The sequence below is a fragment of the Pan paniscus genome, chromosome 18 (genome assembly GCF_029289425.2).
Source record: "Pan paniscus chromosome 18, NHGRI_mPanPan1-v2.0_pri, whole genome shotgun sequence".
Lineage (NCBI taxonomy): Eukaryota > Metazoa > Chordata > Mammalia > Primates > Hominidae > Pan > Pan paniscus.
The window spans coordinates 32,418,494-32,434,630 of record NC_073267.2 but is presented as its reverse complement, the minus strand read 5'-3'; the positions used below and the strand labels follow the sequence as shown (position 1 = coordinate 32,434,630).

Below are 16,137 nucleotides of genomic sequence, written 5' to 3'. Positions count from 1 at the left end.
GGAGGATGAGGAAACTCTGGTGTCTGCTCCTGGCAGAACAGAGTCCATAAATTGACCAATTTATTTTATTTATTTATTTATTTATTTTTTTGAGACAGAGTCTCACTCTGTCACCCAGGCTGGAGTGCAGTGGCGTGATCTTGGCTGATTGCAACCTCCACCTCCCAGGTTCAAGTGATTCTCCTGCCTCAGCCTTCCAAGTGGCTGTGATTACAGGCACGCACCACCATGCTTGGCTAATTTTTATATTTTTAGTAGAGACGGTGTTTTGCCATATTGGCCAGGATGGTCTCAAACTCCTGACCTCAAGTGATCCGCCCACCTTGGCCACATTTTCTTTATCCAGTCTATCACTGATGGGCATTTGGGTTGATTCCATGTCTTTGCTATTGTGAACAGTGCTGCAATGGACATAGGCGTGCATGTAAATTAGTTCAGCCATCGTGGAAGACACATGTGGCAGTTCCTCAAAGACCCAGAACCAGAAATACCATTCGACCCACCAATCCCATTACTGGGTATATACCCAAAGGAATATAAATCATTCTACTATAAACATGGCAATTTCCACAAAAATCTCTGCTTGGATTTTCACTGAAATTGCACTGAATGTACCATTTAGAGAAAATCATCATCTTTACGATACTGAGGCTTCCATTCACCAACAGGCTACATCCCTCCTTTTCTTTTGTTTTTTTTTTTAGGTTTTCTTCACTTTCCTAATATTTTATAGCTTTCTGTCCCAGACATCTTTTGTTAGATTTGTTTCTACATAGTTTAAATTTCTTAGTGTCTATAGTAACATTTGTAAGTGATTATTACTGTTCGTTTCTGGAATTTAGAAATATAATCAGTTTTTTGTATGTTGGCCTTGTGGGCAGGAATTTTGTAAATTCACTTATTAACAGTTTGCTTGTGAGTTCCTTTGGATTTTCTTCACATATAACCATATCACCTGTAAATACTGACAGCTTCATTTCTGGTTTTAAAGCCTTTTAAGATTTTTTTTTTTTTTAACAGTTTCACTCTTGTCACCCAGGCTGGAGTGCAATGGCATGATCTCAGCTCACTACAACCTCTGCCTCCCGGGTTCAAGTGATTCTCCTGCTTCAGCCTCCTGAGTAGCTTGGATTACAGGCATGCCCAGCTAATTTTGTATTTTTAGTAGAGATGGTGTTTCTCCATATTGTTCAGGCTGGTCTTGAACTCCCAACCTCAGGTGATCCACCTGCCTCAGCCTCCCAAAGTGCCGGGATTACAGAGGTGAGCCACCACACCTGGCCCTTATAAGCCTCTTTTCTTGCTTTGGTGTGCTAGCACATCGCAGTGAGGGGCAGCCATCTCAGGGAACGGGAGAGGGGGGTGGGGGCAGCTCTCCACTTTCCACCCTTGAGTGGGCTGCTTGTTGTAGATTTCTTATAGATACCTTTGATCAAATTAAGGAAGGTCCTTTCTATTCCTGGTTTGCTAAAGGTTCTCTTAACCCATTTATGCCTGAAGTCACCTACTGCTTGGCAATGAGCTCGAGCAGTAGGATATAAAGAACTCCCACATGCTTGGCATTCCAATAATGGAACACTAGGCATAGTTCATCATGAATGGGTGTTGAAGTTTACAAATTACTTTCCTGCATTTATTAAGATAACCATATAGTTTACCTCTTTTGTTAGTGTGATGGATTACATTGACTTTTAAAATATTATACCAACCTTGCATTCCTGAGCCTAACTTGATCATGACATATCATCCCTCAATGTCACTGGATCGGGGTTATTCATATTTTGTTTAGGGTTGCTTAGGATGTTCAAGAGAGACACTGGCCTGGATTTTCTGTTTTTCTTTGAAACATCCTTTTCAGGGTTATGCTGCCTCATAAAACAAGATGGGAAATGAGAGTCTCGTGTTTTTTTGTTTTTGTTTTTGTTTTTTTTTTTTGGTTGTTTTTTTTTGGTTCTGTGGAAGACTTTTAAAAGATCGTTATTCTTTCTTAAACATTTGGAAACACGTAACATTGAAATGCTGAGCCTGGAGTTTTTCTTTGTGACAAGATATAGGTAAGATTTCTGAAAGACAGGAGCTAGTAAGATGTTCTATTTCTTCTGATAGCAGTTTTTTCCTAGTAATTTGTCAATTGCATTTAATGTTTCCCACTGACTTTTGAGACAGCCTCAAGTTTTTATGTCTGAAGGGTTCGTAGATTCTGACATTGTAATTTGTCCCTGCTCTCTTTTCTCTGACTAGTGTACCAGGACTTTCTCAAGTGTACTAATCTTCTCAAAGAATCCAATTTGGTTTTGTTGGTTGTATCTACTCTACATTTTGTGCCTCATTTCCTTAATTTTTCCTTGTCTTTAAGCTTTTCTCTAATACAACTGTCGATGTATTCCCCGAGTTTTGATCAATTTGCATGTGTCATTCAGTTACAAATACCTTCACATGTCCAGTTTTCTTTCTTATCTGACCTAGGGGTTATTTAAATGTTTGTTATTTAACTCCCAATCATTCAGGGATTTTTCTACTTTTCTTCTCATTAATTTTTGCCTTAATTCCATTTGGTCACAAAACACATTCTGCAAGCCCCCATCCTGTGGCATTGAGGTGGCTTCACAGTCTAGTGGGTGGCAATTTGGAGAAGAGCGCGTTCCCTGAGGTTGCTGGGCATGACATTCCTCACACGTGACTTGGGTCACCTCAGTCTCCCGAGTTGCTGGGATTACAGGCCTAAGCCACTGTACCATGCTAAAGATTAAAAAGTCATAAAAACATGATCTAACAAAAAATACCCAGGGGTAAAAATAAATTGGCATTAAAATTTTCTTCCTAATATCTAATGAAATAAGTAAAACTGAATATAAAACCAACTCTCCAAATAACCACTGCACCAGAGAAACAGGACTAACCTAATGTAACAAACTTTAAAACCTCGTTGCTAAAGAAAGAAAGAAGCTTCTAGCTTCTGGCAATTGGCTTTGAGAGGCTCCAGATCTAACTCCTCATGCTGCTCTCCCCAAGGAGCCACGCTTGTGCTCCGACAGAGATCTGTGACTTCCACCCAACAGTCTCAAATCAGAGGGCGAGCAGGTCAAGGACGGGTATGTTTTCTTCCTCTTTCCTAGAAGCTACAGAAATGACTACCAGTTAGAGAGGGAAGCAGCTTCAGGACTGACTCCACAGAAGTCAGCACTCTGCAATGGCACAGGATGCAGGGCTCCTAGGCAACATGTTTGGGTGAAAAGCCGCCCAGGGCCCTTCGCATGCTCAGAGGACACAGGGCACCGCTGCGCATCGCATCCTGGTCTCTAACACCAGGGCCCTCCAAACACCGCATCCTGGTCTCTAACACCACATCCTGGTCTCTAATGCCAGGGCCCTCCAAACACCGCATCCTGGTCTCTAACGTCATTTTTCAATTCATGGAGAAACAGCTGATTCTAGGCTGGGACAAGCACTCACAATGAGCCTGGAGAAGCATTTGGTAGTGCTGTGCAAGTAAAAAGTGCTCAGGCTGGGCATGGTGGTTCACATCTGTAATCCCAGCACTTTGGGAGGCCAAGGCAGGTGGATCACCTGAGGTCAGGAGTTCGAGACCAGCCTGGTCAACATGGTGAAACCCCGTCTCTAATATAAATACAAAAAATTAGCCGGGTGTGGTGGCACGGCCTGTAATCCCAGCTACTTGGGAGGTTGAGGCAGAAGAATTGCTTGAACCCAGGAGGTGGAGGTTACAGTAAGAGATCGCCCCATTGCACTCCAGCCTGGGCAACAAGAGCAAAACTCTGTCTCAAAAGAAAACAAGAAGAAAAAAAAAAACACTAATGATGAAACACCTACAATGAAGAGGGAATGGAGGGAAATGTCAAGGGGCACGGGAGCCAACTGACAAGCTGCCAATGGCCAAAGCTGGAAGGATGTGAGCACCAGAATGAAGCAGAACTTGATTCTAACCCAGAGTGTAAAATACATCTCCATGAGCACACACTGATGGAAACGGATGAGTGAATAAGTGAATAAATGGGAAAGAAGAAACAAGGCTCCCGGGTAGACTGACAACAGTATCTGTGATGCTCCACCCTCGAAGAGGCGGCACACAACTCCCCACTCCTTAACTGGGTGATGGGCATAGCAGCTTCCTTCCAAAGTGCAGGATGAAAGCTGAAAGAGTCACTTGACTGTGGAAAATGCTGAAGAGCACACCTCAGCCAGGTTACCCGCATCAGCATTAAGCACTGAGTCCTCCTGACAGTGCTGGCCTGGACAGGATGTGATGAGAAGGACTTCACCTCCATGTCCTCCCTCCCCAAAACCTGTGACCCCAGTCTAGTCAGGAGACAAATTCCAACAGAGGCACATCCTACAAAATAACCGACCCCAACAGTCCTCAAAAAGTCGCCAAAAACAAGGAAGCATGAGAAACGGTCACAGATCAGAGGAGCCCAGGGAGGCTTGGCCACGGAGCATCCTGTGGACCCACAGACATGGAAACATACAGTGGGTACCATGAGGAACAGTGTGCAGACACACTCTAGAATTTGGGGGAAAAGAAAATAATCTTGAGAGACACAAACAACTCTAACTCAAGAAATTCTACATTTATCGAAGTTCTTTTTTTTTTTTTTGAGGAGTCTCATTCTGTCTCTCAGGCTGGAGTGCAGTGGTGCAATCTCAGCTCACTGCAACCTCCACCTCCTGGGTTCAAGTGATTCTCCTGCCCCAACCTCCTGAGTAGCTGAGACTAGAGGCACCCGCTACCACACCCGGCTAATTTTTGTATTTTTAGTAGAGATGGGGTTTTGCCTCATTAGCCAGGCTGGTATCGAACTCCTGAATTCAGGTGATCCACCCTCCTCAGCCTCTCAAAGTGCTGGGATTATAGGCATGAGCCACTGTGCCTGGCAGTTCTATATTTATTAAAATAATTGAATTTATTATTAAAAACCTAGGCTTCACTGGCAAATTCTATCAAATTTTTTAAAAGAAATAAAACTAATCTCACAGAAACATTTTCAGAAACTAGACAATGACAGGCAGCTTCCCAGCTCCGTTGCTGAGGTCAGCATTATCCTGATAACAAAAAGACATGGCAAAAAAAGAAAACTGCAGACTAACATGTCACACAAACACAGACGCAAAAACTCTTCATTAAATATTAGAAAACTGATCAGTATAGCAAAAGCACAATACACGTAGATGAAGTCAGGTTTATGATAATAGAAATGCAAGGTTCGGTTAGCATTCGAAATCGACGTAATTCACTTTAACAAAAGAATCAAGAAGGATCACCATACCATCATCTCGGAAGATACAGAAAAGGCATGTGAAAATCCAATGTCCATTCGTTCATGCGAAAAAACTCCCATGAAACAAAGAATAGAAGGAAACTTCTTCAACCTGATTAAGAGCATCTGGGAAAAATGTACTGGTAACATCAGACTTAATGGTGAAATGCTGGATGCTTTCACTCAAAGATGAAGAATAAGGCAAAAATATTTTTATAAAGAAAATACACTGAAATAAAGATCATGGCCAGCACATTAAAGTAAGAGAAGGTATAGAAATTCTACAGGAAGAAACAAAACTCTATTTAAAGGTAACATAATTACGCATATTTTTAAAAAATCCTACAGAAAATCTAAAACAAGTTCATTTAGAAATGACACAGGATAAAGGTCAGTAAAGAAAAATCTATTGTACTGCTACATCCTTCCAACGAACAACTGGATACTGAAATTTAAAATACAATACCATTTATGATAGTATCCATAAGTATGAATATGATAGCATCTGTAAGTATGAAGTACTCAGAGATAAATGTAACAAAATATGCACAGGAGCTGAACACTGAAAACTGTATAACACTGCTAAGAGAAATTAAAGACCTCCATAAATGGAGAGACATACCATGTTCATGAATCAGAATACTCAATACTGTTAACTTGGCAATTCCCCCAAATTGATCTACAGACTCAATACAATGCCAATCAATGAGTTCTGAGTTATTCTAAAACTAGAGAAGTGCTCCAAATTATTAGAATGTGCATAATCATTACAACATTTAAATGTATGTTTCTCATTAGTTTGGTTATTAGATTGTATCTCTAAAGCATATGATTATGTTAATAATTCCCAAAGTTGTATGTATGTAAACTGTATCATACAATTATGTGACTAATTCCCGAAGTTGTAGGTATGTAAACTGTATCATACGATTATGTGAATAATTCCCGAAGTTGCAGGTATGTAAACTGTATGTTTTCTTTGGCTAGTACTCAGCCCTAGCATGTAGAGGGTGTCACTATTAGGTCACTCAAAGTATGCAGCTGGCTGGGCGCAGTGGCTCACACCTGTAATCCCAATACTTTGGGAGGCCGAGGCAGGCGGATCACAAGGTCAGGAGATTGAGACCATCCTGGCTAACACGGTGAAACCCTGTCTCTACTAAAAATACAAAAAATTAGCCGGGCATGGTGGCGGGCGCCTGTAGTCCCAGCTAGTTAGGAGGCTGAAGCAGGAGAATGGTGTGAACCCGGGAGGCGGCGGTTGCAGTGAGCCGAGATAGCACCACTGCACTCCAGCCTGGACGACAGAGCGAGACTCTGTCTCAAAAAACAAAACAAAACAAAAGTATGCAGCTGTGCAAGGTAGTATAGACCAGTCAGGAAGAGAAATTACATGTACACGAAATTAAATGAAAGCAACCAAAATTCAATATTAAATAAGAAAAGAATTAAACAAAACCATCTTAGCTGAGACCAAACCATTTCTTCACAATTCACGCAGCTCTCCCTTGAGTTTGTCAGATTCTAAAGCCTATGAAATGCTATAATTTTGACTGAGAATGTCAATGACCCACAACTGAAAAAACTGGTTTACCCTGGCCAAGACCTCTCATGCTCCCGTGCCAGAACAGAGATGCTCAGATTGAGGCCTAGCTCTACATAACACCACAACACCCTTTCCACAAATATCTATCAATAAAATAGATAAAAGACCCTCTAGGAAAAATAAAAGACCCTCTAGGAAATAAAATAAAAGACACTCTAGGAAATAAAACAGAGAATCAGCAGACAGCATACTAGAGGGAATTAAAATCATTCCTTAATCAAATATTTCAATTATCCATGGGTCAACAGTCAGTTCTGAGGAAAAGAAAAATTTCTCCTTCATTGAGTCTTACATGACACATCTCTGGAAGACATACTTTAAAAGAAATCACACTTTTAAAAATTTCCAGAACTAGTCTTATACAGAAGTCTATGGTTTATAATTGTTGTAAAATTGTAGAAACATGCTAGTTCTTTAATTGTTTAATGTTCTTAAAGATAAACATCTATGACTTTAAAAAGCAGATTTTAAAATCTATTTTTTAATTAAAATAAACTAAAATAAAATTAGCTTTTTATTTTTAAAAATAATTTTTCGAGTCAGTCAGTATGTTCAGTTAATGAAAACAAAGCAGAAAATCCTGGGCTGTGAGCTGCTGTCTGAGCTGCCCAGTAGCCAACTCCACAGGTGTGCTGGGGACACAGAGCCCTGTCACCTGCCCTGTGTCCTGGATGTGCGCAGCCACACAGGCCTGCATCCCATCGCCCGCCCTGTGTCCTGGATGTGCGCAGCCACGCGGGCCCGCATCCCCTGTCGCCCGCCCTGTGTCCTGGATGTGCACAGCCACGTGGGCCTGCATCCCCTGTCGCCCGCCCTGTGTCCTGTGTCTTGGATGTGCGCAGCCACGTGGGCCTGCATCCCCTGACGGGCAACACTCCATGCTCCGCTGCATCCTGTTTACACCACTATCTCTGTCCAGCTTCGAAGTACAGACAAAGGATGTTAACATTTACCTGTATAAACGTGAGCATGTGCGTGCCCTGGATCCCTGCAGGCCATGTGACATAACGAATGCCCCAACTGAACTGTCCACACTAGCATTCAATGGACAGGCCCAAACATCTTTAAAGTTAAAACCTCAGGTCACTACACCAAAACTACAATGAAGCAAAATCCAAACTGATGGCGCACCTGCAGGAAGAAAATACGCCCCTACCTACAAAACTTAAAAGACCATTTTTCTTGTCCCCACGTCGATGATGACTGTTGGATGAGGCCCATCCAGGTGACTCGCATTTTTATTACAATGATTCAACTTTAGCTTCAAATAAAAGGGGCTTTCTTTTTCTTTTCTTTGTTCTCGAAGTTATTTAAAGAATCTCATTCAGGTGTAGAACCCAAAAATCTGGATCCAAAATGCCAAGTGAGGCAAGCAGTACTCCACTGCCTTCTTGTGTTCCAGAGAGTGAAAGGAAAGAATAATCAGCTCTCAGCACTGATAGCACAGACCAGTCAGTTTTAATGAGAAATAACCAACAGGTGGGGTGGATTTCAACACACAGAGAGGGGGCCTTAGTGACGCCCCTGCTGCTGCAAGGCTGTGCCCGCCCTTGAGGGTTGGGCTGGCTCTGAGCAGATGCAGCCGCTCTAAACAGAAGGGCAAGTGACACCGCAGGGGGCAGCTTCTCGCACTCTCTCCAGGGGCCTCGTCACAACTCAGAGCCCCTTAAGGTGTCTGCATCTGTGCTGTAAGATTACACTCGGACTTCCCAGCTAATCCCTCACAGCAAGGAGTGAGCCCTGGGAACCCCGGGCTATTTTAACAGCATACGACTTGGATGTAATACTATCTGTGACTTACATACTTCTAATCTTCATTTAAAATATTTGAGTCCCGGCTGGGGGCGGTGGCTCACACCTGTAATCCCAGCACTTTGGGAGGCCGAGGCGGGTGGATCATGAGGTCAGGAGTTTGAGATCAGACTGACCAACATGGTGAAACCCCATCTCTAATTAAAAAAAAAAAAAAATTAGCCAGGCGTGGTGGCCTGCACCCATAATCCCAGCTACTCAGGAGGCTGAGGCAGGAGAATCACTAGAACCTGGGAGGCAGAGGTTGCAGTGAGCCAAGATCATGCCATTGCACTCCAGCCTGGGCGACAGAGCGAGACTCCACCTCAAAATATCTGAGTCCCAAAATAAATAATCCATAGAAGCACTTTATTATTCAGAATGCTAACCAATTTTTAACTTTGGAGACTTTTCCTTTTCAATGTTCCACTGCCCAATTTTAGACAGACAATTCTCATTCACTCATATGTGTTCACAAATTAGTAACTTTCTAATTTAAACATACTTTTTTTCATTGACATACTGGGATTATGTTCTTATCTGTTATTTCTCCCCTACAATTTTCTGTCAACAGCTTTCAACTGTTGGCAATTTTTATTTCTAATTTTCAGGACTTATATGGAAAGATACCAGCCTGTCCAACATGGCAAAACCTCATCTCTATTAAAAAATACAAAAATTAGCCAAGCATAGTAGCGTGCACCTATAGTTCCATCTACTCGGGAGGCTGAGGTGGGAGAATCGCTTGAATCCGGGAGGCAGAGGTTGCAGTGAGCCGAGACTGCACCACTGTACTCCAGCCTGCATGACAGAGTGAGACTGCCTTTTAAAAAGAACTTACATGGAAAGAAATGCCAGACTTAATAACATCCTTTTTTTTTTTTTTTTTTTTTTTTGAGTTAGGGTCTCATTCAGCCGGGAGTGCAGTGGCAGAGTCACAGCTCACCATAGTCTCACCTTTCCAGGCTCAAGCAATCCTCCCACCTCAGCCCCCTAAGGGATTATAGGCAGGTTCCACTGTGCCCAGCTAATTTTTTAAATTTTTTTGTAGAGATGGGGGTCTCACTATGTTGCCCATGCTGGTCTGGAACTCTTGGGTTCGAGTGATCCTTCCATCTTGGCCTTCCAAAATGCTGGAATTATAGGTGTGAGCCATCACACCCAGTCTCCTTCTTTAAAAGTCATTCAAATATGCCATATTTAAAACTTTACTATGAAAGGAAATCACTCCACTAGGCGTGGTGGCTCACGCCTTTAATCCCAGCACTCTGGGAGGCCGAGGCAGGCAGATCACCTAAGGTAAAGAGTTCAAGACCAGCCTGGCTAATGTGGCGAAACCCTGTCTCTTCTAAAATTACAAAAATTAGCTGGGCGGCGTGGTGCATGCCTGTAATCCCAGCTACTCGGGAGGATGAGGCAGGAGAATTGCTTGAGCCTGAGAGGCAGAGGCTGCAGTGAGCCAAGATTGCGCCACTGCACTCCAGCCTGGGTGGCAGAGCAGAGTCTCAAAAAAAAGGAAACCATTCTTACATTTTCTTTTAATTTTGAATAGGATATATTTTAAATAGGATTTTGAATAGAATATATTTTTATCCTATTTAAAACTATGAGAAAATAGAAGAACAATTCTTCTATTAATCTTACTTTTTACAAATAATGGTTTTATTAGCAATATTAATAATCCCCATGCTGATATACAATAAATATATTCTACAATAGGTTGATTTTGCCTTGCCAATACAGTTCTTTCAAACCGGAAGATCTCACACATCTGGGTTAACTGGATTGTGCATCTGAGTCAGTATTAGGCAACTTTACTCTTATTTCACTGCTTGTTGACAAGCAGACAGACAACCACCGCAGGGCTGTGAATGATAACACCTGCCCCCAGCAGAGGGAAGCATGGGGGATTTCTGCCACGGCAGGTCTGTGACTAACATCACATGTTTTCGTGGGCACAGACACTGTTACCCTCAGAAAGCAGGAGGACCCTGGGCCAAAGCAGCCCCAGAGGAGCTCCAGGTCCTCTTCCTCTTATCTTAAACTAGAAACTCAGATGGAAATGAATGCGTGACTTGGCCAAGGTCACCTCAGTGTCTGTCAGGGCAACTGTGACAGCCAGAGGCCCAAGCTCCGCCCTGTGCAGATGGAATCCAAGCAAGGCACCCTCAAGACCAACCCACGACAGAAACCACACTCAGCCTTTGGAGTTCTTCACAGAGGAACTTCTCTCCCCATCGCACATTGTCAGTGGTGGATTCTAACAACCAATTTTGTCAACACTTTTCCCAAGTGGTGACAATGACCTGCCCAGCACTGGCACAACATGACAAGTGACAAGTGACACGTGATGGGCAGCCGTCCACCAGCACACAAGGTTCCGGGGGCAGGAGAGGTTCGTTCATCCTTGTGTTTAATTCCTTAGAACAGTGGTTCTCAATGCAGGTGCCCAGGGGTGCTTTGAGATCCCGTGGGACATCTTTGGTGGTCAAGATTCAGAGAGTACTGGAATTTGGCAGGCAGAGGTAAGGGAGGTTGAGACGTCCTTTAATGAGCGAGACAGTCTCACCCAACAAAAACTCTCCACATACAAAACTTACAATGAACCAGAACTTCATGAGTGGAAAACATGCTTCTAACTCTCTGAACTCAGAATCTTACTCTATTCAACGTTTACACACAAAACATTTTTGCACGGTCTTACTATGACTTGAATTTTCCATGAATTCAACTATTACATAAGTCTAGAAAAAATTATACTTTGCTTTATGTGAAAGTTCATTAGGAACTGCTCACCATTCTGTAATATTCCATCACCAGCTGGGGGCTGAACTCCCAGTGTCACACCTGGGTCCATCTGCAGGGACCACCCCCCCAGTCACCAGGACGCAACACACCAGGTGGGACGTCCGGCTTTTTCACGGCTAACCATCACCATGTTGAAATGTGTTGTCTTATTACACAATACTATCACATTCATTCTCTACAGCTAGGGCAGTCTAATAACTATAAGTTATAAATTACATTTTCTTTTTTTTTGGAAACATAAATTATATTTTCTAAGAACTGCATTTTAGGGTAAGAGGACATTACCCCAAAAAACTACCCTAAAAAAAAGGCACTGGGTCCAACAGCTTTGCACACCTGACCTGGGAGCCCAACAGCGTCCCTGCACAGAGGACATGGTAAACAAACTCCTGCTGGGGGGAAACACGTGAGTGACAGCATTTGTGCAGGGCGAAGGCCCCATCTCAGAGTAACACATGAACGATCCCCAGCTCCCGCCTGCGAACTGAGATGCCAACTCCACCACCAGCAGCGGAGCTCAGAAGACGGCCGGGTAGCGTTTCCAAAACCCCTGGCACGCCCGAGAGTTCAAAGAGGCACCACTGCTTCAGCCAGCACAGCAGCCATCATGTGAGCTGCCCCCAGACTTCCCAAACTCCCTGGCGAGGTCCACAAAGCACCTAACCCAGCACCAGCCACCAGCACACATGGGCAGGGTGGCACCCGCAGCACACACGGGCAGCAAGGTCACAACAGTCCTTCCAGGCTTGTTGCAGCTCCCATTCCTCGGCATCCACATGTCCTCCCCGGCCCCCCCGCTGCCGTCCCACCATTCTCTCTCCTCCCAGACACACCGGGCAGAAGGCTACAGCCAGGCCAGGGAACCTGAAGTGAGCAGCGCTCAGTCAAAAGGCCCCTTGTCAAGCACAAAGCTGTGCCGTGTCCACTGCCTTAAGCAGGACTTCTTTCTGGCCAGGTGTGGGGAAGGTTAGCAACACCAGAGCCTGAGCTTCAGCGCGAGCTGTCAGCTGGAATATCTGACAGGAAGCCTTGGATGAGTGGACACCAAGCAGGTCCGAGGCTTCTTAAGACATCATAAAGGTTCCGCTCAAACAGTTCGCAAACTACCACACAGCCTTCTAAGATTAGACTCATTAGACTCTACTTTTTAAAAATAAGCAAAATGAAAACTGCAGATTTGAATGAAAAGTTTGATATATTCATGTGAAATGTATAAACACCACATACGAAGAAAAACATATCTAAAGACTAGCCAGGTAGAGTAGGAAAAAGGAAAGAAGCACGTGTACATCTTCTAAGATCTGGTGGGTTAGTTCTAAAGAAAAGGTGTATGGGCCGGCTTTATTGGAAAGGAAAGGTGAGGATGACTTCAGGTCATCCTGGCAGGATGCCGTGTGTTCGGTTTCGGTCTAACTAAAGTCAGCTTTAGTTAGAAACTGCTGAGACTGCTGAGGCAGACACTGCGCATCTCCAGCAAACTGAGCCACTAAGCTGCGGGCCTGGGCGAGGAGGTGACGCGCTTCTCCCCGAGTGACCTGAAGGCCCCGGCACCCTGGTCTGTTCTTACCATCGCACTTTGTTGCACGTCTGGGTTGCCCTGAGAGGGGAGCCGGCAACCTTGGGAACCTGGATGGGGCTGTGCTGCTTGTTCGTGACCAGATCCAGCTTTTCTTCTAAGGATTTGCAAGTAGCCTCCAGGGCTTGCAATTTGGCTTCAATGCTATCCAACCGCAAGCAGATTGTCTGGTTGATGGAATACAGGAATGACTGGAAGTGAAAAAAGACCGGCTTTAGGAAGGGTCTCCTGAACTGTAAGAAGACAACCCCAAGAAACACCAAACAGCTATTTCCTGATCTCAACTCTATCTATTCAGACAGAACAGTCCCCACACTGGAACTAGCTGCTGAGCTATGAGCCAGAAACATGTGAGTAACAAGTTCACATTTTACACACGAGTCACACGTCCTGTTTCAAATGTGATGACTTAGTCATGGTTTCACTTCTATGTGCAGTTGCAATTCTTGGTTAAGCCCATTTAATTTTAAAAATGTACTTTAATATGTTATTATTAATCAGTAAATTTACATATAAAACTAGTCAAATCTTCTCAACAATAAAAACAGATTACACCTAGCATCGAAACAGCATAAAAGCCACACGCCATGCACATTCACCTCACACCCTGCTGCCTAATCGGAAAAGGTGATGGGATCCCCTGTGGCCCTGACTTGGGATTTGGTCCTGAGGCTCCCGTGGGGCTCTTGAGCGGCAAGCTTGCCACCTAGTGGTTGGCAAAGCCGGGCTCCACGTCTGACCTTTCCGGCTGAGTCTCCTCCGGATTTCTAACTCCAAGTAACGACAGCGAGCAGTCATGTGCCGGACTCCAAACCCAAGAAACAGAAAACACACAAACCAGAAAGGGAAGAACTTCATTTCCCTAGCTGCCGTCCCCATCAGGAGCCACCATGAGCACACGTGGAAACGTGTTAATCACACAGGAATTGCACTGTGCAAAAGAGACACCCTCCACCAGGTCTCACCAGCAGACAGAAGGACACTCCTTCGGGTCTAGGGAGGGACAGGCTGGGGGAGCACCCACCAGCCCTGCTTAGTACTCAGGAAGGCTGGCACCTGCCTTAAGAATCAACAGCTGAAAATAGCACAGAATTTGTGTTTTGTCTTTTCTCTCTCCTTTCCTGCCCATGACCTAAAGAGTGTGGGGTCCAAAGTGCACACATCAGAAGGAAGGGGGAGGTAGGCTCGGGACAGCAGGGGCAGCACTGTGGCAGCCGCTGAGAGCTGGCCGTGGAGCTCGCAGCACAGGGGAGTGGGAGGCCAGCCCACACTGAAGGGAGAGCGGGAGGCTGGCCCACATTGAAGCTGGAACCGCTTTCCCACTAACTGCAGCTGACCTACAACACTGCTTACACCCACTCTCCTTTCTGATCTCAAGGGAATCTGCAGAATATCAAAACTGCGGTGATATCATACAACATGTAGCTGGCATGGAAATCTGGTGTACATAGTGGCAGGGACAGCGCTGCAGGAGGGAAAATCCACATATTGCCCAAGAACTCACCTTTTCTCAGGTCACCACCTCTCCTGGCAAGATTCACCACTGGGCGCTGATATAGACAGGAGCTAAAGAAACCAACTGAAACTCACCCTCCCTGACTGACTACTCTCTGTTTAAGGCGCGTGTGAGAGAGGGAAGGAGCCACGGCATCAGGTGTACCCAAGCCCACGTGATGACACTCAATCAGCTTATCTACAAAGGAGGTACGGTCCATGGCATGACAAACATGCATCGTCTTGAAAAGCAACAATAGGTGGCTGAATCCCTGAATGGCCACTGATAACCCCACTATTTTCAACAACCAGAGAACATCAAATGTTTGGCTCTCAAATTCTTTAAACAGTACACCCATATTATTTTAATTCTGAATTACCAATGATTCTGCCTGGGGTTTTGGGAAAAATCACTCTTATATACCAATAAAACAACCTAGAGCCACGCACACGACTCTACGCAAGTCACATTCAACCGGGGGCCCACCCTCTTCTCAACAGTGGGACAAGGACAAAGGCAGGGCCACTTCCATGCCCACTTTATATATTTCTGTGCTATGTGTAATAGATGTGTCTTCTGTGATAAAATCACAACTGCGTTTTATTTAGGGAATGACAACGCAGTGTTTACTAAAAGAGCCACATCCTATCCATTGGTTGGAAATAGGCATTTTACAGTGAATTTATTTGTAAGTTTTTCATACACATTTACACTGCTTCTCCTTGTTAACAAAACAAATTAAATATTACCAAATAGACACCCTGTGTAAGTAGAGGAATTATATGAAAAGTGACTTTGGTTTTGTGTTGCTCTCATAACCTTCTCACATGTGCCGATATTTACCTCTGTGACTCTGCAAACACTGGAACCAACCAAGCAAATTCAAAGATCCAAAAATAATTAACTGAATGAGCAGTTCCCAAGAACCCCATCTAGTAAACTTTAGAATCTAAGTGACTTAAATGGCAGACACAGAAGTCATTCATCACTGGTAGAAATTTCACTTTCCTTCCATCCAAAATGGGCCTGCAGGTGTGTGGGAAGATGCCTCCTTCAGCAGCATCTCAAAGTAAACAATTCTTACTCTTTGTGCTCTTCAAGAGAAAAAATGGCTCACACTCTTCTGTAGCAGGCTGCCTGGTGACATAGCCACACCCTAAAGTGATATATCCACATCCTAACCGCCAGAACCTACCCATGTGGTCTCTTTGGAAACTGTGGAGATGTAATTTAGAAACTCTTTGGGTCTGTGTAGATGTAATTTAGTCAATGAGATCAACCTGGATTAGGGTGGGCCTTAAATCCAATGACAAGTCCTTACTAGAGGAGAGAAGGGGAAACAGTCACAGACACACAGAGGTGGCAGCAACATGAAGAGGAAGGCACAGCTGGAAGGAGCCCCACAAGCTGAGGCAGGGCCGGAGCCACTAGAAGCTGGAAGAGGCAGGAAGGATCCACCTTGTAGAACCTTTGGAGGGAGCGAGACCCTGCCTGCATCTTGGTTTTGGATCTCTGGCCTCCACAGCTGAGAGGCTACATTTGTAAGCCATCCCATTGATGGTAATTTGTTATAGCAGCCCTTGAA

At 44.3% G+C, this 16,137-nt stretch overlaps 1 pseudogene; it reads right to left on the bottom strand.

The window, feature by feature from the left end:
* Positions 1-11,698: 11,698 nt before the first annotated feature.
* LOC117978922 (putative RRN3-like protein RRN3P2) overlaps positions 11,699-16,137 on the bottom strand; it is a 42,341-nt pseudogene continuing 37,902 nt past the window's right edge.